We start from the raw sequence: 26856 nt of genomic DNA, 5'->3' as shown, positions 1-26856 counted from the left end.
TGTAGGCATGAGAGCAGGGTGGTGTGTTGAAATGGCAAGTGACAGAGAGGTCTAGATCATGTGGGTCATGTGGTGTACTCCTGCTCCCACTTTGTGTGTGTGTGTGGGCGTGTTCCATAGCAGCAGTGTGAGATGTGTGTCAGCAGGTCCTCCATCATGGTGAGCATCACATGCCTCCTTGGCCTCTCTCAGCTTGTTGAACAGAATGAGCTTGGTGCTCTGTTCAAAGTCCAAAATCAGGCTGAATCCTCCATGTTTTGAGACAGAATCCCCTCCTCCTATGTACCAACACAACTGGGGCCTCCAACGATGTATCAGAGATTGTTCCCGTGGGATCTCTTGCAGCCATTTCTCCACTTGCAAAGTTTTGCTGCTGTCTGCTGTCACAGTGCACCTCCCCATTATCAGGTCCTGGCTGCTTCCAAGTGGAAGAAGTCAAGCCTGATTTTCCCCCACCACCTGCTTCCCGGCCTCATCCAAATAGGAGGGCAACCAATTAATAACATGAGTATTGGTGCCGACATGCATGAGTCATGCCATTGAGCAGTCAACGCAAGATTCACATGGCCCCTATCACCATGTGAACAGGTGCATGCTGCACAAGTCCCACCTAATGAGTGCCTGTTTTTGGGCATGATCAATTTTCTAAGCCATGATCTCATTGGTTCTTGGTGGTGTAGTACTCCATAGCAATGCAAAAATACCTAATTAAACAAGGTATGCATGTGAACACAATTTGGCGGCCCAAAATATTTGGATTAAGATAGGTGTTTAGAGGAGGGATTCTTGGTATCAGCAGCTCATCAAGATGTTAAATACAGTTCCAGAAACAGTAATGCCAGCAGCAACATTAATGAGCTTTTCAACTGGATCACCGACAAGTCCTCCAAATTTGGACATCAGGAGGGGAGTGGACATCGGAAGAGGAGTGGACATCAGGAGGATAATGAGCTTCAAGACGGGAACAGACATTGTTATGTTCTGCAGTTGGGTCGTTTTGCTCATTAACACGGTTGCACGCATATCTATCGGTAGGTGAGTTGACAACAATATACTGCAGATGCCGAGACCAATATAATATGAAGCACATGCTGTTTATTTACTCAAATAACAGAGCACTAAAATAATGTCTGCTTCTCCAACCAGACCTTACTCTAAACCACTGCTTAACATGTAGCCCACATTACACAGCAATTGAATCAATCTGCTCACATTCTCTTAAAGGTATATTGCACCTCAGATTAACACATCCCTCCCCCTTTACTTGAAAGTACAATTTACAATCTTTACAATATATTAACTATTTACATAAATAAAATATTAATAAATTCAGTCTGTCTGGAGGCTTCTTCAAATGACTTTGGATGGCTTGTCTGAGGCCTCCCTCTCAGGAATCATCTGTCCACTAGGCTCTCCTGCAGGAACCTGTAAGTTTGTCTTTTTGACTCTCTCAGGCTCAATAGGTCCTACAGATACTTCCAAAGCAAGGGGAGTTCTTTCTCCCTGTGGTGTAGGCTCCAACGGGAATGTCTGGCGCATCCTTCCTTGTAGACCTGTTTCCCTTTTCCTGAGGTGATCTTTTTGTCTTCTAATTATCCGACTTTGGACCGATATATTGGAGGACAGGGGTCCTGTCACTGCACTAACTTCACCTGATAGCCATTGGGGCCCATCTACAAAGTTCTTTACAAAAACTGCGTCTCCAGCAGTGAAGTTTCTTACATGACTGTGGTAACTGTGTCCATTTTACCGGGCCTCCTGACTTCTCTCTATCCTCCCCTTAACTTCGGCCTTATGAGACTCAAACATGCCCTGAGACGTCTCTTCATTAATAAATCTGCTGGGGGCAATACCGGTGGTCGTGTGTGGTGTAGTCTTATAACTGAGTAGGAAACATAACATTTGCAAAAGAGTCACCATCCAGTTTTTTCATTCTGAAATTGAAGGTCTGGACTGCCCTCTTGGCCATACCATTGGATGCAGGGTGGTATGGCGAGGTTTTAACATGTGTTATGCCATTGAGACTTGTAAATTTCTGGAATTCCCTGCTGGTGAATGCCGTTCCATTATCAGACATTATTATCCCCGGTAAACCGTGTATCGCAAAACTCTGACGCAATCTGCCTATGGTGGCAGCAGATGTGGGTGATCTCACCTCATATCCACCCATCCATTTCCAGTGAGCATCTATAATCAAAAGGAACATTGTGCCCAAAAAAGGAGGATAATGGTCCCAAAAAGGAGGATAATGGGCTTCAAGATGGGAATGGACATTATTATGTTCTACAGTTGGATCGCTTTGCTCGCGAACGCAAGCAACGTGGAGGCAGACCCATGGCCTTCCTGGCCATTCCCAGGGATGCGGTGGAGCAGAAGGAAGCAATTTCTGCATCTGTTGCCACTGCATGCAGCCCTTGACCATGTTTTTGATTTTCAATGTCCATCTCTGGCCACCTTAATTAGCTGCGTGCCAACACTTTCATTCTAGAGATGCTGGGGTGAGCGCTATGCAATTCAGTCAATAATAGCTTTCTTCTTCTCTAAGGCACAATGACTCGCGCTCCCCACAGTAAGATGCCTGGCAGGTGAGCTCATATCTCCTACGAAAATAGGGTTTCATCTTGTCCGACATTGGCTCACTAGACAATCCCTGCAAGGCTTGTTCCCTGATGTGAGACAAAACTGGATCGTGGTCTGTTCATTCTCTGATTTGTTTGGCATTCACTGAATCCAGGAAGTTTAATAACAAGACAAGTTCTTGAGGAATGGAGATGTTTCCATTGCTGGTCTTTAGAGGTAATCGGCTCAGTGTGTCACCATTTGCAATCTGACTCCCCGGCTGGTGGATAAAAGTATAATCATAAGCAGCTAAAATCGGTGCCCACCTGTGGACGCGTGCTGAGGCAATTGGGGGTATTGCCTTATCTTCCCCAAACAAACCTGGTACTTGCTTATGATTGGATATGATGGTGAAGTGGTGACCATGGATGTATTGGTGGAACTTCTTAATGCCAAATACAATAGCTTCTTTCTCTATTTGTGAGTATCTTTGTTCTGCCACACTGAGTGTTCTTGAGATGTAGCCAATGGGCCATTCGGAGCCATCTGCCATCCGGTGGGATGTACTGCCCCTACTCTATAAGGGGATGTATCGCAGGTACAATTAATTGTTTCTTTGGGTCAAAGTGTACCAACAGGACCAATGAATGTAGTAACTGCTTTACTGCCGTAAAAGCCTGTTGTTGTGGAGCTTGCCAAGTCCACCTGCGGTTTTTCTTGAGTAACCCATATAATGGAGCCAGTACTGTCGACAAATTTGGGAGAAAATGGCCATAGTAGTTAACCATTCCCAAGAAGGACTTGAGTTCTGTGGCATTTTTCGGTGCTGGCGCCTCATGAATAGCTCTCTTTTCTTCTACTGGGTGAAGGCCCTGCGAGTCGACCCTATGACCCAGGTAAATCACTTCTTTTGCTTGGAAGATACATTTTTCCCTTTACAAACATACTCCGGCTTGTGAGAAACGCTTCAATACCTCTTCCAAGTTAGGCAGGTGTTCCTCACCAGTTAGTCCTGTTAATAGGACATCATCCAGATAAACCATCACATGGGGTAGACCTTGGAGCAAATGTTCCATAGCCCATTGGAAAATGGCACAAGCTGATGAGACTCCAAAGGGTAACCTGGTATATTGGTTTAACCCCTTATGTGTGTTGATAGTCACAAAATCCCGGGAGGCCTTTTCTAGCTCGACTTGCTGGTAAGCGTGGCTCATGTTGAGATTGATATATGCGGTTTCCCCCTGCCAGCTTGGAGTACAAGTCATCAGTTTTTGGTATAGGGTGTCTGTCAAATTTGGGCACTTTGTTAATGGTCAACTTGTAGTCCCTGCATATTTGTACACTCTGGTCAGGCTTTAGTAGTGGAACTATGGGCGCTGTCCATTCAGAATATTGTACAGATTGTAAGACTCCCAACCTTTCCAGCCTGTCTAATTCAACATCAACTTTCTCTCGTAATGCACAGGGCACTGGCCTCACCTTCAAGTATCTGGGGGTTGCTCTTGGATCCGCATAGATTTTAGCTTGCAGCCCCTGAGTCTTCCCGAGCTCGTCCCTGAACACAGGGGTATATTTCTGTAATAATTCTTGCAGATCTTTCATTCTGAGTTGAAAAATCTCGGTCCACTTCAACTTTATTTCCTTAAGCCTGTTCCAGCCAAGTAGAGTTGGACCCTCCCCTGCTACCACTATCAGGGATAGATTAGCAGACTGGCTTCCATATTGTACTGGAACCTTGCGTTTACCTTTCACTCGTATGTTTTTGCCTGTATATGTCTTTAATTTAGCATCTGAATTTTCCAGGTTTAGTAAGTGGCCTCCTCCATTCAGATATTTAAACGAATGTTCCTCTATAACTGTCATGGATGACCCTGAATCCACCTCCATTCAGATGGGTTGTCCGTTGACTTTCACTGTCACATAGATTGGCTTTGTTTTACCCATTTTTAAACTGTGTAGCAAGTAAATATCTGACACTGTTTCTTCTGGTTCCTCTGTTATGTAGATTTTGCGATTTCTGCCTTTTTGTTTGAAATTTTGTCTCAATCTATCTTTACAATATCGCATTATGCACCCATTGCAATGGCAGTAGAAACAATCAGTTCTTTTAAACTGTCATTTGTTTTACAGGCTGTCTGGTTCCATTTCTGCCATTACTAATGTGGGTTTTCTCTGTTAAACCATTGCTTTTTGCTGGTCTGTTAATGGTTGTTGTTTCCCGCCTTTCCGCAGAGCTCTACGCTTCCACACCATTTCTAACTGGTGCTTCCCTCCCCTTGTGAAGACTGGCACCATTTTGTGCTCCCTTGATCGCTTCTGAGTCCCTAACTGTGTTTTCCTTTGCAAGCGGCATCTCCAGCACCTTGCTAAAGTCTAAATTCGTTTCTGACAACAACCATTTTTGAATGACGTCTTCATTAATCCCACAGACTAATCAGTCTCTTAACACGTCATTAATCAACATCCCAAACTCACAGTGCTCTGTTAGTTGTTTTAAGGTTGCTACATAGCAAGTGACTGTCTTTCCAGTGGCACGACACCTCAAATTGAATCTAAAATGCTGCTTGTTACCGAGGGTTTCAGCTGAAAGTGGCTTTTCACAAGATTCACCAACTCATCAAAGCTCTTGGAATCTGGGGTGTTGGGTGCTGTTAAACCATAAATTAGGCCGTATGTTTTACTGCCACATTTCGATAAGAGGATCATCCGCCTCTTCTCCTCCCCAATATGACATTGGCCAAAAAGAAAAATGTGAGGCGTTCAATATAATGTGACCAGTCATCAGTGGTCTGATCAAACGGTTTGATGCAGCCAAACTGTGGCATACTGGAGGGAGATAACTTTGACGACGATGGTGAACACTGTACTTACAATCGGCCTGCAGGATGCGGCTGAATTACTTTAGTTGAATTTTCGTGGCTTTCCATGGTGTCAGTGACTGGTCATGTTTTGCCTCATCGTCAGTTGTTATGGCCTACTATGGGGTCACTTTGCTCGTTAACACGGTTGCATGCTTATCTATCAGCGGGTGAGTTGGCAACAATATACTTCCAAGACCAATATAAGATGAAGCACATGCTGTTTATTTATACAGATAACAGAGCACTAACATGATGTGTCCTTCTCCCAATAGACCCTACTCTAAGCCACTGCTTAACATTGTAGCCTGTGCTACACAGAAATTGGGTCATACAGTCATGTGGTCAATCTGCTCACATTCTCTTAAAGATGTATTGCACCTCAGATTACCACAGACATTTGGGGGGGAGTGGACAATGGAGGGAAGTGGAAATTGTGACGGGAGTGGACATTGGGAGGGGAGTGGACATCAGGAGGGGAGAGGACATCGGGAGGGGAATGGACATTGGGAGGAGAGTGGGCATTGGGAGGGGAGTGGACATTGGGAAGGAAGTAGACTTCAGGAGGGGAGTGGACACTGGGAGAGTAATGGACATCAGGAGGAGAGTGGACATCTAACAGGGCTAGACAGACTAGATGCAGGGAAGATGTTTCCTCCAGTTGGGGAGTCTAGAACCAGGGGCCACAATCTCAGGATACAAGGCAGGCCATTTAGGGCTGAGATGAGGAAAAGGTTCTTCACTCAGAGGGTGGTCAACCTATAGAACTCTCTACCACAGAAGGCTGTGGAGGCTGGGTCACTGAGTATATTCAAGAAAGAAATAGATATTTTTTGGGATATTAGGGGCATCAGGGGGTATGGAGAGAAAGGTGAAATATGGCTTTGAGATAGAGGATCAGCTACGATCATATTGAATGGCGGAGCAGGCTCGAAGGGCTTAATGGCTTACTCTTGCTCCTAGTTTCTATGTTTCTATGACATTGGAAGAGGAATGGACATCAGGAGGGGAGTGGACATTGGGAGGAGAGTGGACATCGGGAGGGGAATGAACGTCTGGAGAGGGGTGGACATCGGAAAGGGAGTGGGCATCAGGAGAGAAGTGGACATCAGGAGGGGAGTGAATGTCAATAGGAGAGTGGACATCAGGAAGAGAGTGGACATCGGGAGAGGAGTGGACATTGGGAGATGAATGGACATTGGGAGGAGAATGGGCATCAGGAGGAAAGTGGACATCAGGAGGAAGGTTGACATTGGGGTGGGATTGGACATTGGGAGGAGAGTGGACACTGGAAGAGGAGGGGGCATTGGGAGGGTTGTGGACATCTAGAGGAGAATTGGCATGGGGAGGAGAGTAGATGTCAGGAAGAGAGCGTACATCGAGAGGGGATTGGATATTGGACAGGATGTGGAAATCAAGAGGGGAGTGGACATCAGGAGGAGAGTGGTCATTGGAAGAGGAGTGGATATCAGGAGTGGAATGGACATTGGGAAAAGAGTGGACATCAGGAGGAGGGTTGACATCAGGGTGGGATTGGACATCAGGAGGAGAGTGGACATCAGGAGGGGATTGGACATCAGGAAGGGAATGGAAATTGGAAGGGGAGTGGACATCAGAATGGGAATGGGATCAGGAGAGGAATGGACATCGGGAGAAGAATGAACATCAGGAGAGGAATGGACATCAGGAGGTGGGTAGACATTGGGATGGGAATGGACATTGGGAGTGGAATGAACATGGGAAGAGGAGTGGAAATTAGGAGGAGAAAGGGCTTCGAGAAGAGAATTGATGTGCGGAGTGGGGTGGACATCAGGAGGGAGTAGACATCAGGAGGGGAATGGACATCAGGAGGGGAATGGGCATTGGGAGGAGATTGGACATTGGGAGAGGTTTGGACATCAGGAGAAAAGTGGACATCGGGAAGGGTGTCGACATGCGAAGGAGAGTAGACATCGGAAGATGGGTGGATATTAGGAAGGGAATGGACATTGCGAGGGAGAGGACATTGGGAGAGGAGTGGACATCAGGAAGAGAATGGACTTTGAGATAGGAGTGGACATTGGGAGTGGAGTGAGCATTGGGAGAGGAGTGGACATTGGGAAGAGAATGGATATCAGGAGGAGTGTGGGCATTGGGAGGAGGGTTGACATTGGGGCAGGATTGAACATCAGAAGGAGAGTGGACATCAGGAGATGAGTGGATGTCAGGAGGGGAGTGGACATCTGAGGGGAATGGACATTGGGAGGAGAGTGGACATCGGGAGGAGAGTGGTCATCGGGAGGGGAGTGGACACGGGGAGAGCATGGACATTGGGAGGAGAGTGGATATCAGGAGAGGAATGGACATTGGAGGGGAGTAGACATTGGGAGGTTAATGGACATCGGGAGGGGAGTGGACATCAGGAGGGAGTGGACATCAGGATGAGAATGAACATCAGGAGGGGTCTGGAAACTGGGAGATGAGTGGACATTGGGAGAGGGGTGGACAACAGGAGCAGAGTGGACATCAGGGGGGATGTACTTTAGGAGGGGAATGGACATCGGGAGGTGAGTGGACATTGGGAGAGGAGTGAATATCGCAAGAAGGGTGGGCATCGGGATGTAAGTGGAAATCAGGAGGGGAATGGACATTGGGAGGGGAGTTGTCATTGGGAGGGGAGTGGGCATCAGAAGGAGAGGGGAATGGACTTCAAGAGGGGGCTGCACATAGAGACAGAAGTGTATATTGGGGACAGACATGGGATTAATGTTCTCCAATCACAGGGTAGCTTATAGGCAAGCTTGGGGACTGAGGAAGCTCTTTTGTTCCTCTTGCATTACTAGCAACACTGAAAAGACATTTACCAGTCCCGTCAAACTATTCCTGCATCCTTTCAGGTGTCAGTTTTCCAAAGGCCTGAGAAATCTGGTCGGTCAGCATTAAATTGAAAGGGAGCTAAAGTGTGATGGTAAAACCATCAGAGGCAGGTTGGTATGGAGTTTCTGATTTTTAAAAGGATGGCTGCCCATCCTTCCATCCTGTCAGAGGTTTTATCTCACGAGGCAGAAAATAAGAGTAGAGGAAAGGTAACAAGATCAGTCTTGCTCCATAAAGTACACATCTAGTCAAGCAGTCAATGGAGTAGCCTTTACTGTACAACAGGTAATGAGAGCTCTGTCACAGATTCCTCCAGTTCCAAATCCAGAAAATGAAAGTTAATAGTAAGGAAGCTTAACAGATATAATAATGGGAAAATAAATCACATTTCAAGAATCCTGTGCTCAGGATGCTGAATAGCAGAGGTCTTTCCAGCTTTGACTTTGAGTATGGTGACAGTCATATCTCTAGAAAGTCAAATCAGGAAAAAGCCACATCAACTGACTGTCTAAATCAGGGAGGGCTGGTGATAATGTAAGAGACTGACAGGGTTCTTGTGTAAGTGTGGCAAGATATTCCACTGCACAGTAAGCTGAAAGAGTATGTTGGGTGCAAGAGCTGAAATGGTTACTAGGGGAGGATGGTAAATGCAAAGTACGGGGTTATTTTTCAGCACCTGAAGAGAATCTGGAGAATTTTCAGAAGGTAACATCAATTTACCATGGATAGTTCCTACAGAACTTATTTCCGAACTTTATGAATCTTTGCTTCCTTCGCCAGAACAGAAAAAGCCTTTTAAAATGTAATTAGTGTGTTTAATGGTTAATTGCTAAAGGCGAAGAGTGGCAGGTAAAAGGGAATCATGCTCTAAAGATCTTTCACAGGTTTTGTACGGATCTCTTGTGAATGTAAGGTTCAGCACATTGGGGCGGATTCTTTCATTATGATGTATAATGCTTTTTACTATATCTGGCAAGTGTAGGCTAACATTAATTAACTAATTCAGGTTAGCATTAAATTTCTAATTTAACCTTGATCAAATGCCATTCAGCTCAGTATATTCCTGTGCCTGGCAACAAGTCTAAAACTCTTCTACCTCAAAATACAATTTTGGGGGGCTTTTGTTTAAAAAAATACAATTAGAGAATATGTCCCCTTATTTATATCTGAATCATATTTAATTAAGATGTTTTTTGATAATATGCAGCCTAGTCTAGGACAAGCTAGGTGTAGATATTGTATGACGTGTAATGCAGCAGAGTACAATGGATAGTGATCTGCACTAGCATGCTTTAGTGCAAAGAATGGCTCAGTAAGTGTAAGTTTATCATTCCATGTTTGTTCATTAGAGCTGGCCCGAGAGGACATTGACCGTTCCTGCGGCGAGGTTGGCACCAAGCATCCAAGTGAGGATCACGTACCAGTTCAATCCTCTGGCAACTCAACTGTGAGTCCACTGTTCTGTGTTCTGCAGTGGTCACGCATTAATAATCTCCACTTTCTCTCATAGGCGCATCTGCCATGTCGCCCTCAGGCAACCTTGGTCCCAATTCCAGTTCCAACAGCACGTCGGATGAGGACCCTGAGGACCACACCGTCAATGCACTCACCCACCAATGCAGCGATACACACCTCGATGGGACTTACATGTACAGTAGGCTCGGGTTCACCATCTGGTGAGCACAGCACACAATCTGTTCCATAGGAGGCGGAGGCAAGGACTTCCCAGGTCTTCAACACTGAGAGGACTGCTGGAGGTAAGGGATCTGCTGAGTCTGAGTCAGATGATGAGCCCCTGGACTCAGTCCTCAATCAGTTGTTGGAGCTGCGTCGATAATCACGGAAGCAGTAGGAAGGGATGAAAGCTGCAATCTTCAGATTGCGGGGCATGATGGAGGAATATGCTCGCCTTCAGTCTGAGGCGATCGTGTCATCATGCCAATACACCCAAGGTCAAAATTGGTAGGATGACGGCCGCCATGGAGAACTTGGTCCAGGATATCGGTCCTGCACTGCTGCACATGCTCAATTCCATCGCTGACACCATAGTTGGTTTTCAACAGTGTTAACACAAGAGGTGTGCAGGGCAGCTCGATCTAACTCCAGCTGCCCCTTCTCCTCAAGGAGTCAGCCAAAGGGCCTTGGGCACTCAAAGGGAAGAGGACCAGCAGTTTGATACCCTGGGGTCATCCACCCAAATGACTCCAAGGGTGATGGGCCTGTCCAAATCCCCTCTTCCTGTGACCCCAGAAGCTCCAGTTCCACAGACCAAGGAGAATGCCACTGCCACACAGCAGGCCCCCAAAAGCAGGCCAGGGCCCTCCAGGTCTCAGCCCTCCAGAAAATGCCCTCCAAGGTCATCACACACAGGGCATAGCAGTCAGAAGGCTGCCTCCAGCTCCACTGTGGGCTTCTGGGGAACACTGAGACGTAGCACCAGGGATAGGAAGGTTTAGAAGATGGAGTTGCACAGCCTGGGCACGGGTGTTAATCACTTGTGCATAATGTTCACTATTGTCAATAAATTCCCAAGAATGTCTCCTTACCTATGGCTCCTTGTTCTGATGAGCAGTGTTCGTGTCACTCAGATGTGAAACCTTGGTTCCTGCACAAGAAAAAGGCAGATGTCTCTGCCCTTCCCTTTGCTTTGTGCAACCTTCCCAGCACACTGATGGTGCGCCTTCACTGTCACTGGTCATATCAGCCATGCCTGCACCTCGATGGGGCTTATCATTGTTACCAGAATGTCCTGGGCCGGCAGCACAGAGTTCCATCATTCTCTGTGTGTGCTCCGAGCATCTTTGAGGTGCAGTTGGCCCCCATCTCATCAGCATGTGTCCAGTGACAGTGTGGTCCTGAAGGGTTCAGCTCATGAAGGATGGCATAGGATCAGGACAAGCTAAAGTTTCCCTGCTGCATCCCCACGATATGACCCCCTTCACAGAGCACAAAATGGTCTGCATTCAGCCAGATGGAATCAAATGATCACATAAGCTATGTGGGGATCTATGGGGTACACCCACCTCATGTCGTCATCATCCTTCTGGGATGTAGGGACTACGGGTATCCACTGCATTTCCATGACAGCAGCCTTAGCGCACAGGGTATGTGCGCTACCATCAGCCAGACAGGAGACAAACCTTCAAAGATGCAATGTGAGGATCTATAGTGTCTCCTCACTGCATGATATCATCACCCTCCTCGAATCTAGCGGCTGTGAGGACCTATCGAATGTACCTGCCTTGACTAGCCACTGCAAAGTCCTCATCGCCATCATCCTTGCCATCAAGGACCTCCTCACCCTTTTCCCTGTCAATGTCCCCCTCATCAGAAGAGACCTCAAGCTCCTCCATCCCCTCCTCAATCAGCTCCTCTCCCTGTTGCAGCACTAGGTTGTGAAGGGCACAGCAGACGACAACGATGCGTGACACCCTCTGTGGATTGTTTGGAGACTCCACCAGGCTGGCGCAGGCACTGGAATCTCATTTTCAACATTCCAATGGTCTGCTCCACCAAAGTACAAGTTGCAGAATGAACCTCATTCTGCCTTCACTCCGCTGCAGTCTGAGGCCGCCACAGGGGTGTCATCAGCCACGGCCTCTGTGGGCAGCCCTTGTCACTGAGGAGCCAACCCTGCAGCCTCTGTTGACCCTGGAAGGTGTCAGGAATCTGAGGCCAACTGAGAATGTAGGAGTCATGGACACTCCCTGGGGATCATGCGCACACCTGCAGGATGCGTTTGTGGTGGTCGCACACCAGCTGAACATTCAGTGAGTGGAAACCCTTGTGATTGACATAGTAGACTCCTTGTTGCCACAGAGATCTGAGCACCACCCAAGTGCAGTTGATCGCACCCTGCACCTGTGGAAAGTCTCAGATTTGTGCAAGCCCAATCGCTCTTGCTTCCTGGCTTTCCTGATCCCAGGCAAAATGCACAATGCTGTGTGCCTTCGCGAAGATGGCATCATGACCTCATGGATGCATTTGTGGGTGGAGGCTTTTGATCTCCCACAGAGGTCATCTGTGGAGCCCTGAAAGGAGCCATTGGCATAACAATTATGCACCATGGTCATTTGCACTGTGAATGCCCTCCATGTTCCCATGGTGCCAAATCCTGCAGTAGCTGGCAGATGTGACCAACCAGTTTCCTAGACATGTGCAGTCTTTGGTGACAGTGGTTCTTGGTCATCTGCAGGAGTGACAAACACCATCTGTAAACCTTGGGTCTAGCTAGGCACCGACCAGCAACGGCTCGCTGTGGCTCTTCAGCAGTGTGTGCAGGAGCCCCAGCGGCCCCTTCTTCCAGAGGGTGCTGCTCCTCCCTCTGTGCAGCCAAGTGCCAATGTCACTCTCTTCTCCTTCACCTCCGCTCTCTGTAAGCCACGGGGCATACAGCTAGTTTACCAGGCTCCATGATCCAGATGTACTCCTGCTGGATGAAAGAGAGAGATGCGTGCTTTAGCAAGGGTGTACTCAGAACCTCTCTTGGTTTAGTCTGAGGTCCCCTTAACACATCCCAAAGAGGGCTGGCCACCACTGGATGGCCAGAATTTAATGCTCTGCATGGCTGCCCAAATCCTCACCCACCTCCACCCCGCTCCACCTGACCGATTGGCCGCAGCTTTGCCCATTGGACTGCATGCAGTGCTCTCAGTTCAGGCGCAGGCATTCTCCTAACCCACACTGCAAGGCTGAACTGTTCGTTTGAACCATGGGGGAGACTGGTCCAAACTTTGCAAGGGACTGTGAGCGCCTCCATCAGTGACTGCTCGACGGCCAGCCTTACAAGGAGATTGTACAACGTGCCCAGTCGTCCAATTGTTCAGCAGCACACTAAAATGCTCATTGGTTTGCAGTCTGTGCCCAAGGGGTGAAAACCTCTGGAGCATTTGGTGGCACTTTGATGCCTCTGCATTGTTTGAATCAGCAAATAAGCTAGAAGCCCAAGTCCGAGCATGTCAATGTGGCTGCATCTGAACTGTCTCAGCTGAAGAGGAATGGTCACTTTATATAAGGGTTCCCTAAGGGGTGGCCACTTCACTACCCTCCCCACTGCCCCCAACCCCAAACATGTGCTTGTACACTACCATCAGACCGGGCTGCCTTGCCACCCCCAACTCATTCCAACTGCAATCCCTAGCCTAGCACTTGCCCCAGCACTGCACTGTCGGGCAGCTGGGAAGGAGTGACTTGCCCATACCCTCGCCTAAATGTGCAGTGCATCAATCTTGAAGTCGAACAGGCAACCCTCGTAAGCACTGCGCAACTTTACTGTGCACTCACCTATAAGATGAGCTCGCGAGGTGCACGATTCATAAACACTGTTGTGAAACATGTCGGCATGCAATCACACCAACCTGCCTAGATGATCCATTGTGGGGGCAGGAGGGAGTGATTCCTGCAAGCAGGACTTATAATGATAGGCAGATATATTAAAATGATGTTCTTGACACCCAGTGGCGGGGAACACATCCCTCCATTGACGGGCAGAGCAGATGATCGCAAACTGGTTTCATGACGACATGAATCAGATTTTTGGCCTTTCCGCCATATTGTTCACTCACGCCTGCCATGACGCCCGACACCAACAGGGAAGGAAAATTCCACCCTTTATTTTCAATATGTTATTCAACTGAATCTTCCTCCGTGCTCGGGAAACCTGACCTGCGTACTTTCGTAGCTCGCAAACTGCACACTCGACCCATGTGAGACATCACATGGCATTTTTGTCTTTTCACACCAGAGTTGGGTTCTCAGTGCAGGTTGAGAGCCATGTTGGAGTGAGGTGTTTGGACGCAGAGGCTGGCCGTTTAGAAGGCCCACCTCAATTCTCCAACATAGTATCCCAGCTCCCAACAGTGTTTAAAGGCCCCCTAAACCTCACGCCATACCTCTCACCCCCCCATCCCCCACCCACCCCCATGCCAACCAATCGCCCTCAGACTGTTCATGTCACCTCTTTTCTCCATTAATTCTCCACATATTCTCAGATTGTTCATGCCATCCCGCATTACCTCTATGTCCCATGTATCCTCCATGCCCCCTCAGATAACCCATGTCACCACATGCCACCTCTATGCCCCCTTATGTCCTCCATTGTTACACACGCAGTATGCACTATACCCTGTCCTCAGATTCCATGTAATATCGATAGAAAATATTTGACATTCCTTTGGGAAAAAATAAACCTCTCACCATCTCATAAAAGCCTCCATATTATTGATATGAGAAAAAATGCGTTCTGCCATGTGAAAAAATCTTGTAATATTTGTAATTCTATAAGTGTGTGTCAACAAAGGGACAATCTTTTATTACAGCTTCTTGAAACTGCCATTCATTCTCAAATGAATGGAACATTGACTGTACTGAAATCCATGAGCACATGAAACTGAGCCAAGCATTGATAATGGTCACAGCTGTCCAAACAATAGGCTGCTCTCTGGGAAGGAAAAAAACAGAAGATGCTCATTTCAATTTCAAAGCAGAGTGCTTGACAATCAATGTAAGGGAGGGCGTTGTAGATTTTCTTAAGTGTAATACCAGATCATTTTTAATTAGCCCAGGCCACTGTAATCACACTAGAAAAGATAACAAGAGAGGCTGACAGGACATTTTGTGACACTTTTCATTGCATTGTGGTGCTTTCTCCATTGGAAAAGCACTGTAATGTATGTGAACAAATAAACTAGGCTGGTCAATGTAAGGGTCAACTTATCTTTACAAGAAAGATTTGTTGATTAACCACTACATTACAGTACAGCTCCTAATATTGACATGTGACGATGTGAAAACACTTTGCACTTATGTTTCAGAATGTTCCAGACTCAGCAGGCTTTCCATTTTCTTCATAAACTCTCAAACCTGACATGCTTTTAATGAGCTTCCAAACCCGCACACCACCAGAGGAAAATGGTGTGTGGGATGAAATCCGATTTTCATCCCCCCATTTCAATTGTGGAACCCAACCTCAGCAGGGCCGGCTGTACATTTTGCACACAAGGCACTCCCAATCTGCAAAGTGGCCAGAGGAAAATGGTGCAGGGTCACAAATGCAGAGGAAAATTGGAGTTCCTCCAAAAAAAATTAAGTGCGACCATTCGCGCACCGAAACGTGCTTCTGCACCCAAATTCAGTCCAAGGTCTCCACTAAAATAGCAGAGAAAAGAATTTGTATGAGTGAATTCAGTATTCACATGATGATATTGATAATAATAATGTTATTATGTTACATGAGGTCAACATCAGTCACTGGTCCCTTGACCCCTTTCACTCACTCCTGAAATGTTTCACCCTGTTGCAAATCTGCTTACATCTGCTCTGTACATTGATAACAGTCATGTAATTAAAATGCATGTTTTAAAATCATAATGATACAAAAATAGCCTCCTGGCGCTGAATTTCCTCAGCTACTTTCTGCTCATTCTCTGTACCTACAACAGAAGAATCATGAAAGCCCCAGGCAAAAGTTGTTCTTCCACTGATGTTGTCTACCACTCTACCCAATACCCATGATCCAGTATAGGATGCATCTCAGAACAGATGGAACATGTGTGTATGGACTTTCAAAAGGTGTTTGATAAACTCTCTCATAACAGACTTGTTAGTAAAACTGAAACCTATGGGATTAAGGAGAAAGTGACAGTGTGGATTCAAAATTGGCTAGGATACAGAAAGCAGAGTCATTGTGAACAGTTGTTAATCAGACTGGAGAGAATTATACATTGGTGTATACCAGGCATCGGTATAAGGACCATTGTTCTTTTTGATATATATTAATGGCTTAGACATGGGGATGGAGGCCATATTTCAAAGTTTGCAGATAACACAAAGCTTGTAAAGGCAGTATACAGTGTAGAGGACAGACTTCATTGGAGGGCCTAGACAGACCGGTGAAATGGGCAAATGGCAGATGTAATTTAACACCGACGAGTTTGAAATGATGCATTTTGGGAGGAAAAATGATTTGAGGCAGTATAAAATAAATGGTACAATTTTAACATTGCAGAAAGAGAGCCACCTAGGGATTCACACATAAATCTTTGAAGGTGGCAGGACATGTTGATAAAGCTGTTACAATAGCAGACAGGATCCTCATCTTTACAAATAGAGGAATAGTGCAATAGCGAGGAAGTTATGCTGAACTTTTATAAAACACTGGTTAGATATCACAAGAGTACTGCATTCAATTCTGGGCACCACGTTTTAGAAAGGGCTTTCTAGATGGAACAAAGATTTACTAGGATGGTACCAAGGATGAAGGATTTCAGTTACCCCAAGAGACTAAATAAACTGAGATTATTATCCTTAGGGCAGTGAAGTTTAAGCAGAGATTTAATAGAGGTTTTCAGGATTATGAGGGGTTCTAACAGAACAATTAGGGAGAAATCGTTTCCACTGACAGGAGTGTGAGTAGCCAAAGGACACAGATTTGAAATAATTGCCAAAAAAGATAGGGTGGAAGATAAGAATTTTTACACTGTGAGTTGTTGTGATCTTGCATTCACAGTTTGAAAGGGTAGTTGAAGCAGCTTCAACAGTAACATTCAAGAGGAAGTTGGTTTTCCACTTACAATTGAAAACTTACAGGGCAATGGGGAAAGAGCAGTCATGGAATTGACTGGATAGCTCTTTCAAAGAGTCAGCATGGGCATAATGGACCAAATGGCCTCATTGTGTGCTGAATCATTCTTTGATTCTGTGAAGAATGCTCACAAGACAAAATAAAGCATTAAAAGTACATTTATTTCTAAAATATAAATTATATTAAAAGTTTATGTCAGTGAACTCCTGCTGTATGCACCATGTGACTTTGTTGTCATGCTTTTGCTGCACTGCATAGAAACATTTTGCCATTATAAATTCCTACATTCGCATTTATTATAAATTTTCCCACCTAAAATTGTCTTCTTCCATAATTACACAACCTAGCAGATGGGGGCAAAATGTCACCCTGAGTCAATTAATACCCTATCAAGTGTTAAATGACTGAAGGGCAACTGCCAGAGCAGGGGTGGGATCGCCACTGGCTTTTTTCCTGGAGTGGGGTGGGTGAGGGGGGGTTGAGGTGGGGGGGAGGTGGGGTGGAAGGGGGGCAGTGGGGAGGGACACGAATCCCAGCTTAACATAAAATCTTGCCCTATGCTCAATTTTATAAAATTCACTCTTGGTAATCACACTCCAATAGCAATCCCTGGCCCTTGACCGAGTTCCCAATCCCGCTTCATATATACTCTTTCTGCTGATTTTTCAATATATATGACATCTCAACACACGGCCCACAACCCCTCCACCCCCACTCCCAACACCCTCTTGCTGTGCAAGCTGATGGCATTGTAAAATTTTCCATGATAAGCAGAATTTTTAGACAGTATTCCAAAAACTGTCATTTATTGTTCCTTGTAAGTATGCAAGCTATGTGATCAAAATCACAAAATCAACAACTCTCATAGGATTCAGTTGCTTAGCCCATTGCTGATGCTGTTGGTGCACATACACATGACACATTCCAAGATTTTAAAGTTTCACCCTCAATCCAGATAACTTACTTTTGCATTATCCCTAAGATCCACTCTTGCTGAACAATTGTTACCATGTGTAGAACGGACCCTTCTGCCATTGAGAGAGGCGGGGAGCAGTTTGAGATCAGGACTGGGGAGAGGAAAGGGGGATGGTGCAGAGCAAGGGGAGAATCTGTAAGGGGAGCTGATGGGGAGTGGAAGAGAGAGGAGAGTGGGAAAGAATAAACAGAGGAATGAGGGAAAGGATCAGGGAGGACGTTGGAGAGCAGAGAAAACAGGAAAGGCACAATGGAGGAGGAAGACATAGAGGGAAGGGGAAGTGTGTTAGGGAAAAGAAGGATACTAAAATGGCCCTATCCTCTACTCCTTCTCCTTTGGGTTATCTCACCTTTGCCCCCCTTACTATTTCCACCTTCCCTTCCCTTCCTTATTTATACTATACTTTCCAATTCGATACACTCTTCCTTTTCCCCTCTGTCCCCCTCACTGTTCCACCCTCCCTTTCTCACCTCTTTCTTCTTCTTTCAGCCCTTCCTTCCTTTCTCATCCCTTTTTCTGTTTCTCCATCTTTTTCACTCCATTCTCCTCCAATCTTCTGTTCAGCTCTTTCCTACGTTCCTCTCTTTTCTCCCCTTATATCCTTTTCTTTCCTCCCCACACTTCCATTTATACCTGCTGTCCCCCCCTCCTCCTGTTTCCCTTCTCTTCTCCTCTTCATCTCCGCTTCCTCCCTCTGCCCACATGCTTCTTCTCTCTTTTCTTTCCTGTAGAATTGCTCTGGACTAATAACTATTACATTGCTTTGCTCCTGCCAGACTTCACTGTGTCCCTTTCAGTGTCCCCTGTATCCTGGGCTTTAAAAGAAATGAACTAAAATAGCACCTGGTATCAGCAAATTAATGGGTGGGAAAATGCTGTGGCTCTTAAAGGGTTGCAGCAGTCGGAAGAAACATTTCATTTTTCTGCATACAAGACGAGAAACAAAATCTTGTAGGTTCACCAATATGTCTGTGAGCAAAAAAGGAGCAGTTTTTGGATGAAGCAGTACACATCTTAATGCAATGCCTAGGAATTGAAGACTTCACATTCCCCTCATATAGGCACAATATGTCATGGAAAATTGAAACAGAAGCCTGAACACATTATTGGAGGAAAAGGGCTTAGTATTGGCTGCCAATCCCTTTTCTTTGGCTCAACAAACTTCTCTTGTTTTGATCTCAGCTCAGTTGAAGGCCCAAAATAATTCCACGCTCACATCTTTGGGCATTTCCTGCCTCATCAAGATACTCATTGCCTCTTCTATTGCTATTGGGACATCCACCTCAATTTCTTCCTTAGCAGTTTTGAGCTCCTACTTGGTGACAGGGACTCCACTGGAGCCCCAGTGTTATGGGCTTGTTTCCACTGGAGTTTAGAAGAGCGAGGGGTGATTTGATTCAAGTATACAAGGTCCTGAATGACCTTGACAAGGTAGATGTCGAAAGGATGTTTCCTCTTGTGGGTGAGTCCAGAACTAGGGGGCACTGTTTTAAAATTAGGGGCCGCCCTTTTAGGACAGAGATGAGGAGAAATTTTTTCTCTCAGATGGTTGGACGACTTTGGAACTCTCTGCCTCAGAAGGTGGTGGAGGCAGGTTCATTGAATATTTTTAAGGCAGAGGTGGATAGATTATTTTTAGGCAGGGGAATCAAAAGTCATCGGGTTTAGTTGGGAACGTGGAAAACGGAACACATGAAGATCAGCCATGGTCTTATTGAATGGTGGAGCGGGCTCAAGGGGCCGAATGGTTTCCTCCTGTTCCTATTTCTTATGTTCTTATGTAATCCCTCCCAACTCAGTAAAATGGGTCAGCATGACAGCAAGGTTGGGGTGGAAAGCAGGGAGTCCAGCCATGACCTATCTGCAAAAGGAGGAGTAAAATTCTATTGCCATCAAAGTCAAATTGTTTTGTTTACACCCGCTATCTAAATTCAACTAATGCTTGTGATTTGTGGACAGAGTGCTAAAAGGTGTCATGGGGATGTAACCAATGCAAATTCACTTCAATGTCATAAAGGTGACATTTTCCCCTAAATATATTCATCTAGCTGGCTCCTTCCATTGCTCACCTCAAACCCAACTAAGAAATTCAACATAGCAAAACCTAGCAGAAAATCAGGCAGGACAGATTTCCACCTTATTTCTCTTACAGTCCCATCAATGGGGCATAATGAACACTAAAATTAGCCCCATTATCTCAGTAATTAATCTGGGCACCAAATATTTTGAAAATGTTTTGCCATATACTGCACATTGTATTCCACACTCAGAGCCTTTAAAGCATGTAGCCTTTCACAAACTCAAGTCTGTCAAATTGCTTTAAGTATAGTCACTGTTATGATATAAGAAATGCAGCAGCCAATTTGCACACATAGTAAAGTGCCATAAACGTCAGTGAAACTAATTATCAAGGTATATATTTAGAAAATATCATCAACTTTGTTTCCAATTTCCACCCTTCTCTCACCTTTACATGGTCCTTCTCCAACTCTTCCCTTCCCTTCCTCTACTTCTCAGTCTCTACTTCTGGGAACAGGCTACCAAAGAATATTCATTATAAGCCCACTGACTTCCACAGTTGCCTCAGCTACACTTTCTCACAACTCAATTCTTGTGAGTACTCCATGACCTGTATCTTCCAGTCATCTGTCATTTTAATTCTCCAACTTGCTCCCATGCTGTCTCATCTGCCATCAGCCTCCTGCAGTGTTCAAATAAAGCTCAACCCAAGCTCAAGGAACAACAAAGCTCAACTTTTCACTTACCTTCCAGACACAACATTGAGGTCAATAATTTCAGAAAGTAACCTTTGTACTCACTGCCTCCATTTTTTTCCTGTCTCCTTTTTGTTTGCTTTTGAACAACATCTGTTCATTATTCTGCTATTCACACCTCCTCTAGATAAATATTTTGTTTCTTTACTTGTCCCATTACCACTCCCCTTGGTCCTCCACTAGCAACTGTTTTGTTATTTAATCTCTCTTGCTTCCACCCTATCATAAACCTTCCCTTTTGTCCTTTTACCTACCCTACCCCCTTTCACTTCCTTAAAACCAATTGCATTTCTAACTTTCCCAGTTCAGATAAAATGTCATTGACTTGAAATATTAACTCTGCAGCATTTTCCATTTATATTTTGGCTTTCCAGCAACTGCTGTATTTTGCTTTATAGTTGAGGAATAAATGTTGGAGAATTGCCTTACTATTCTTTGAACAGCCCTGGGATCTTTTGATGTGCACCTGCAGCCTTGGTGCAATGTCTCATTTAAAAGACAGCATATCTGACAGTATCAGCACTCTCTCAGTACTGCACTCAAGTATCATCCTTGAATATGCACTCAAGTGTCTGCAATAAGATTTGAACCCATAACCTTCTGATTCAAAGGTGAGAGCACTACCAATGAGCCAAGCTTTATGCCACTGCTGTAAAATCGAATCTTCAGAAACTTTTGTGTTTAATGAACTGCATGAAATCATATTCCAATCTTAAATCATATTTCTAATGTTCTAGTTGAGTGCTGAGTTTGGCAAGAAGCATTATATATGGATCAGGTTTCGTAAAACAAAACATCACTCAAGCTGCAAGTGAATCTAAATTAAAATGTTTTATTATGCAAAATATGATCTTTTACAAGAGGTCAGTGTTTGAAAGATGACAAACATGTGCTGGAGTGACATTATTCAGTGCATTAAGCTATGAAATCATGAATAATTAGTGGGGATGTTATGCATGGTTCAGGATTATATATGGAAGCATCATGTCAAGACTATTTAAGTGCTGAGGATAACAAGAAACAATGTCGGGATCAACAATAAACCAATTCTTTTTTGAAGAGACCAGATTGGTTGCTAAGAGTTCATTTTCCCCTCTCTTTAACATTAGTTATAGAGAACTGCATCTAAGGTTTGGGAAATGAACATAGGGATGGGAGGAGATGAGAACTTGGTGACTTGGCTTGTCAGCTATGTCTCAGTCAGTAGCATTCCTGCATCTGAATCAGAAGGTTGTGGGTTTAAGACCAACTCCAGAGACTTGAGTGCAAAAATCTAGGCTGACACTGCAGTACAGAACCACGAGTATGAGTTACACAAACAGGAAATGCTGGAAAAACTCAGCAGGTCTGGCAGCATCTGTGGAGAGAAAGTTAACATTTTGAGTCCACATGATTCTTCTTCGGTGCTCAAGAGAGATAGAAATGTGCTCAAGAAATGTGATGGATTTTGGGGGTGGGTGGGGTGGTGCAAAATAGAAGGTCAGGGATAGGCGGGAACTCAGCAGAGACTTGACAAAGATGCTATGGAGACAAGACAAAAGCAGTGTTAATGGTAGTGTTAAAGACTAAAGAAGATGCTAATAGTGGCATAAATGAAAGATAGCAGAATGTGTTAATGGCAGAACAATGATCAGCTCTCTATAAAAGCAAAACATAAGAACAAGTTACAGACGGCCCTGTTGGGGGAGCGGTTTGGGAAAAATATTTAGGAAGATCAAAATCGAGGACAGAGTTCATGATCTGAAGTTGTTGAACTCAAAATTAATTCCAGAAGCGTGTAAAGTGCCGAATGGGAAGATGAGGTGCTGCTCCTCCAGTTTGCGTTGGGTTTCACTGGAACACTGCAGCAGGCGAAAGACAGAAATGTGGGCATGAGAGCAAGATAATGAATTGAAATAGCAAGTGACAGAAATGTCTGGGTCATGCAGGCGAACTGAGTGAAGCTGTTCTGCAAAGGGGTTGCCCAGTCTGCTTTTAGTCTCCCCAGTGTAGAGGAGGCTGAATTGTGAGCAGCAAACATGGTAGATTAAATTGAATGAGGTGCAAGTGAATTGCTTCTTCATCTGAAAGAAGTCTTTGGAGTCTTGGACGGTGAGGAGGTAAAGGGATAGGTATTACATCTTCTACATTTGCATGGGAAGGTGTCATGGGAAGGGGATGAGGTGTTGGAGGTGATGGAGGGATGAACCAGAGTGTCACAAAGGGAACAGTACCTATGGAGTAATGACAGGGAAGATGAGGGGAAGATGTGTTTAGTGGTGGCATCATTCTGGAGTTGGTGGAAATGGCAGAGGATGATGCTTTGAATGCAGAAGCTGGTGGAATGAAAGGAGAGGACAAGGGGGACCCAATCATTGTTCTGGGAGGGAGTAGGAGAAGGACTGCAGGCAGAGATGCTGGAGATTGGTTCGATGTGGTTGAGAGCCTTGTCAACCAGAGTGCGGGGGAAGTCTCGGCTTAGGAAGAAGGAAGACATGTCAGAAGCGCCATCTTGGGAGGTAGCATCATCAGAACAGGTGCAACAGAGGCAGAGGAACTGGGAGAATGGGATGGAGTACTTACAGGAAGCAGGGTGTGAGAAGCTGTAGTTTAGGTAGCTGTGGGAGTCGGTGGGCTTGTAATGAATATTGGTGGACAGTTTATCACCAGAAATGGAGACAGAGAGGTCAAGGAAAGGAAGGGAGCTGGACCACATGAAGGTGATAGAGGGGTGGAAATTGGAAGCAAAATCGATAACATTTTCCAGGTCCAGACAAGAGCATAAAGCGGCACAGATACAGTCACTGATGTACGAAAAAAGAGTTGTGGGAGGGTGCCAGAGTAGGGCTTGAACAAGGAATATTCCACATAGCCCACAAAAGGCAGACGTAACTGGGATCCATGCGGGTACTCATAGCCACACCTTTTATGCGGAGGAAGTGACAAGTTAAAGGAGAAATTGTTCAGTGAAAGAAAAAGTTCAGCCAGGCGGAGGAGTGTGGTTATGGATGGGGATTGTTCAGACCTCTGTTCAAGGAAGGAGCGGAGCCCTTAGACCATCTGCTTTTATTGACGGGTAAGAGTTGTCTTGAATGAGACATTAAAATGAGGCGCCATCTGTTTTAAGACCATAAGACCATAAGACATAGGAGCAGAAATTAGGCCATTCGGCCCATCAGGTCTGCTCCACCATTCAATCATGGCTGATAAGTTTCTCAACTCCATTCTCCCGCCTTCTCCCCATAACCTTTGATGCCCTTACCAATCAAGAACCTATCTATCTCGGTCTTAAATACACTAAATGACCTGGCCTCCACAGCCTTCTATGACAATTAATTCCATAGATTCACCACTCTCTGGCTAAAGAAGTTTCTCCTCATCTCTGTTCTAAAAGGTTTTCCCTTTACTCTGAGGCTGTGCCCTCAGGTCCTAGTCTCTCCTACTAACGGAAACTTCTTCCCCACGTCCACTCTATCCAGGTCTCTCAGTATTCTGTAAGTTTCAATCAGATCCCCCCTCATCCTTCTAAACTCCATCAGGTATAGACCCAGAGTCCTCAAACGTTCCTCATATGTTAAGCCTATCATTCCTGGGATCATTCTCGTGAACCTCCTCTGGACCATCTCCAGGGCCAGCACATCCTTCCTGAGATACAGGGCCCAAAATTGCTCACAATATTCTAAATGTGGTCTGACCAGAGCCTTATAAAGCTTCAGCAGCACATCCCTACTTTTATATTCTAATCGTCTCGAAATAAATGCCAACATTGCATTTACCTTCCTAAATACTGACTCAACGTGCAAGTTAACCTTAAGGGAATCCTGGACTAGGACTTCCAAGTCCCTTTGCACTCCAGATTTCTGAATTCTCTCCCCATTTAGAAAATAGTATGCGTCTATTCTTCCTACCAAAGTGCATGACCTCACACTTCCCCACATTGTATTCCATCTGCCACTTCTTTGCCCATTCTCCTAACCTGTCCAAATCCTTCTGCAGCCTCCCCACCTCCTCAATACTACCTGTCCCTCCACCTATCTTTATATCATCTGCAAACTTAGCCAAAATGCCCTCAGTTCCTTCATCTAGATCATTAATGTATAAAGTGAAAAGTTGTGGTCCCAACATTAACCCCTGCGGAACTCCACTAGTCACTGGCCGCCATCCTGAGAAGGACCCCCTTATCCACTTTCTGCCTCCTGCCAGACAGCCAATCTTCTAACCATGCTAGTACCTTGCCTCTAACACCATTGGCTCTTATCTTACTGAGCAGCTTCCTGTGCGGCACCTTGTCAAAGGCCTTCTGGACTTCCAAGTAAATAACATCCTTTGGCTCTCCTTTGTCTAACCTGCTCCTTACCTCCTCAAAGAATTCTAACAGATTTGTCAGGCATGACCTCCCCTTAATGAAACCATGCTGACTTTGCCGTATTTTACCATGCACTTCCAAGTATTCTGAAATCTCACCCTCAATAATGGACTCTAAAATCTTACAACGACCGAGGTCAGACTAATCGGCCTGTAATTTCCATTGAAAGATCACCACTAATGCCTCCACTATCTCTTCAGCTATCTCCTTAGAACTCTGGCCTATAATCCATCTGGTCCAGGTGATTTTACCCACCTTCAGATCGTTCAGTTTTCCTAGCACCTTCTCCTTGGTAATGGCCACCATACTTACCTCTGCTCCCCGACTCTCTTGAATTTTGGGGATGTTACTCGTGTCTTCCTCCGTGAAGACTGACACAAAGTATCTATTCAGTTCCTCCGCTATTTCTTTGTTTCCCATGATTACTTCTCCAGTGTCATTTTCCAGCGGCCCAATGTTCACTTTTGCCTCTCTCTTACCCTTTATATATTTTTATATATTTTCTCAGGCAAAAGATCTTATGGCACTATTTTGAAGAACAGCAAGGGCTTTACCTGTTGTATAAGGGATTAATGTTGAATATGTAAATGCATAGTCTATATCATTAGTGATGTAGGATCACATAATAATAGAATAGAGATAGTTCTATGTGGAGCCTCATACAGAGTCTAGCTTGTAAATAGTTAGCATAATTTTCAATAAAAGGTAGAGTTTGCTAACAGTATCACCTCCGGCATTGTCTGTAAGGCTAGATCCATGGCTACCATCGATGTAAACCAAAACAATACTGATAGATGGTGGCAACAGTTAAACAAGATGAAAGGAACAACAAGTGAAGAGCCCAGCAAGTTGAAGGAGCAGCAAGAGAAATGACTGCCGGACAAGGACAATGCAAGGAAGTCTTCAAAAGTACTCCAGACGAAGCAGAGGAAGAGATGGAAAAATCTTACCTTTGTCAGAGTGCTTTGACCACGTGGAAGTCCCAGGTCAAGCCAAGAAGCAGCAGAATGTGTGTTGCAAGTTTCCCGGGTACAGAACAACATCGGGACTAGCAGAAAAGATGAGCAAGGAGCATGTCAGAACCTTACCCAGTGCCATAAGCAGTAGTGCAGGCAACGTTATAGTCAGATGGGCTCTAAACAAAGACACAGCATCATATGAAGAAGTTATCAAAGTCTTTGACGCTTATTTTAATCTTCAGAAAATCACCATTATAGATTGAGCAAAATTTAATAGGCGCACCCAAAAATCAGGTGAGAGCATAGATTACTGCATGAATGAGCCATATTGATCAGTTGAAAATTGTGAATATGGAGCCCTAAAAAAGGAATTAATTTGGGATCACATTGTTGTGAGAGCCTTAGAAGAGACACATCGGGTTTTCTGCAGTTGAGGCAAAATTTGACCCTATTGAAGGCTGTACAGATAACAAGGCAGACAGAAGAGAAAAAGCAAAACAAAATTGTTATTTGATGTGAAAAGGAAAGCACATTGAGGAAACAGGTGGATACAGTCCAGTTTATAGCACCTAACCCCAAACAGAGGAAAAAAAGAGGGTCTAGTCACCACCATTATTCAGTGTTCGCATTGTGGCAGGAAAAGGCTGCATCAGCATGAAGAATGCCCCACCAAAAATGTGGAGTACCATTCCTGCAAGAAGGGAGACCATTTTAAATCAGGTTACCACAGCAAACAGCTCTTAAAAAACAATTAAAGGAGAAACAGCCAAGATCATGTAACCTTCAGGAAATTAGACATTCAGGAATTTGAAGAAGAGAAAGAACCAGAAATACCATTTGCTATAATAATAGTTGATTGTGGTAGTGGACTCCAGTAATAGATAATATTAAGTACTTTGTACTAGATAGGGGGTCACCTGACCTGGGGTTGAAGGTCAGATAGCACAT

Source organism: Carcharodon carcharias, chromosome 5 (genome assembly GCF_017639515.1).
Source record: "Carcharodon carcharias isolate sCarCar2 chromosome 5, sCarCar2.pri, whole genome shotgun sequence".
NCBI classification, from domain to species: Eukaryota; Metazoa; Chordata; class Chondrichthyes; order Lamniformes; family Lamnidae; genus Carcharodon; species Carcharodon carcharias.
Note: the sequence above shows the minus strand (reverse complement) of the source record.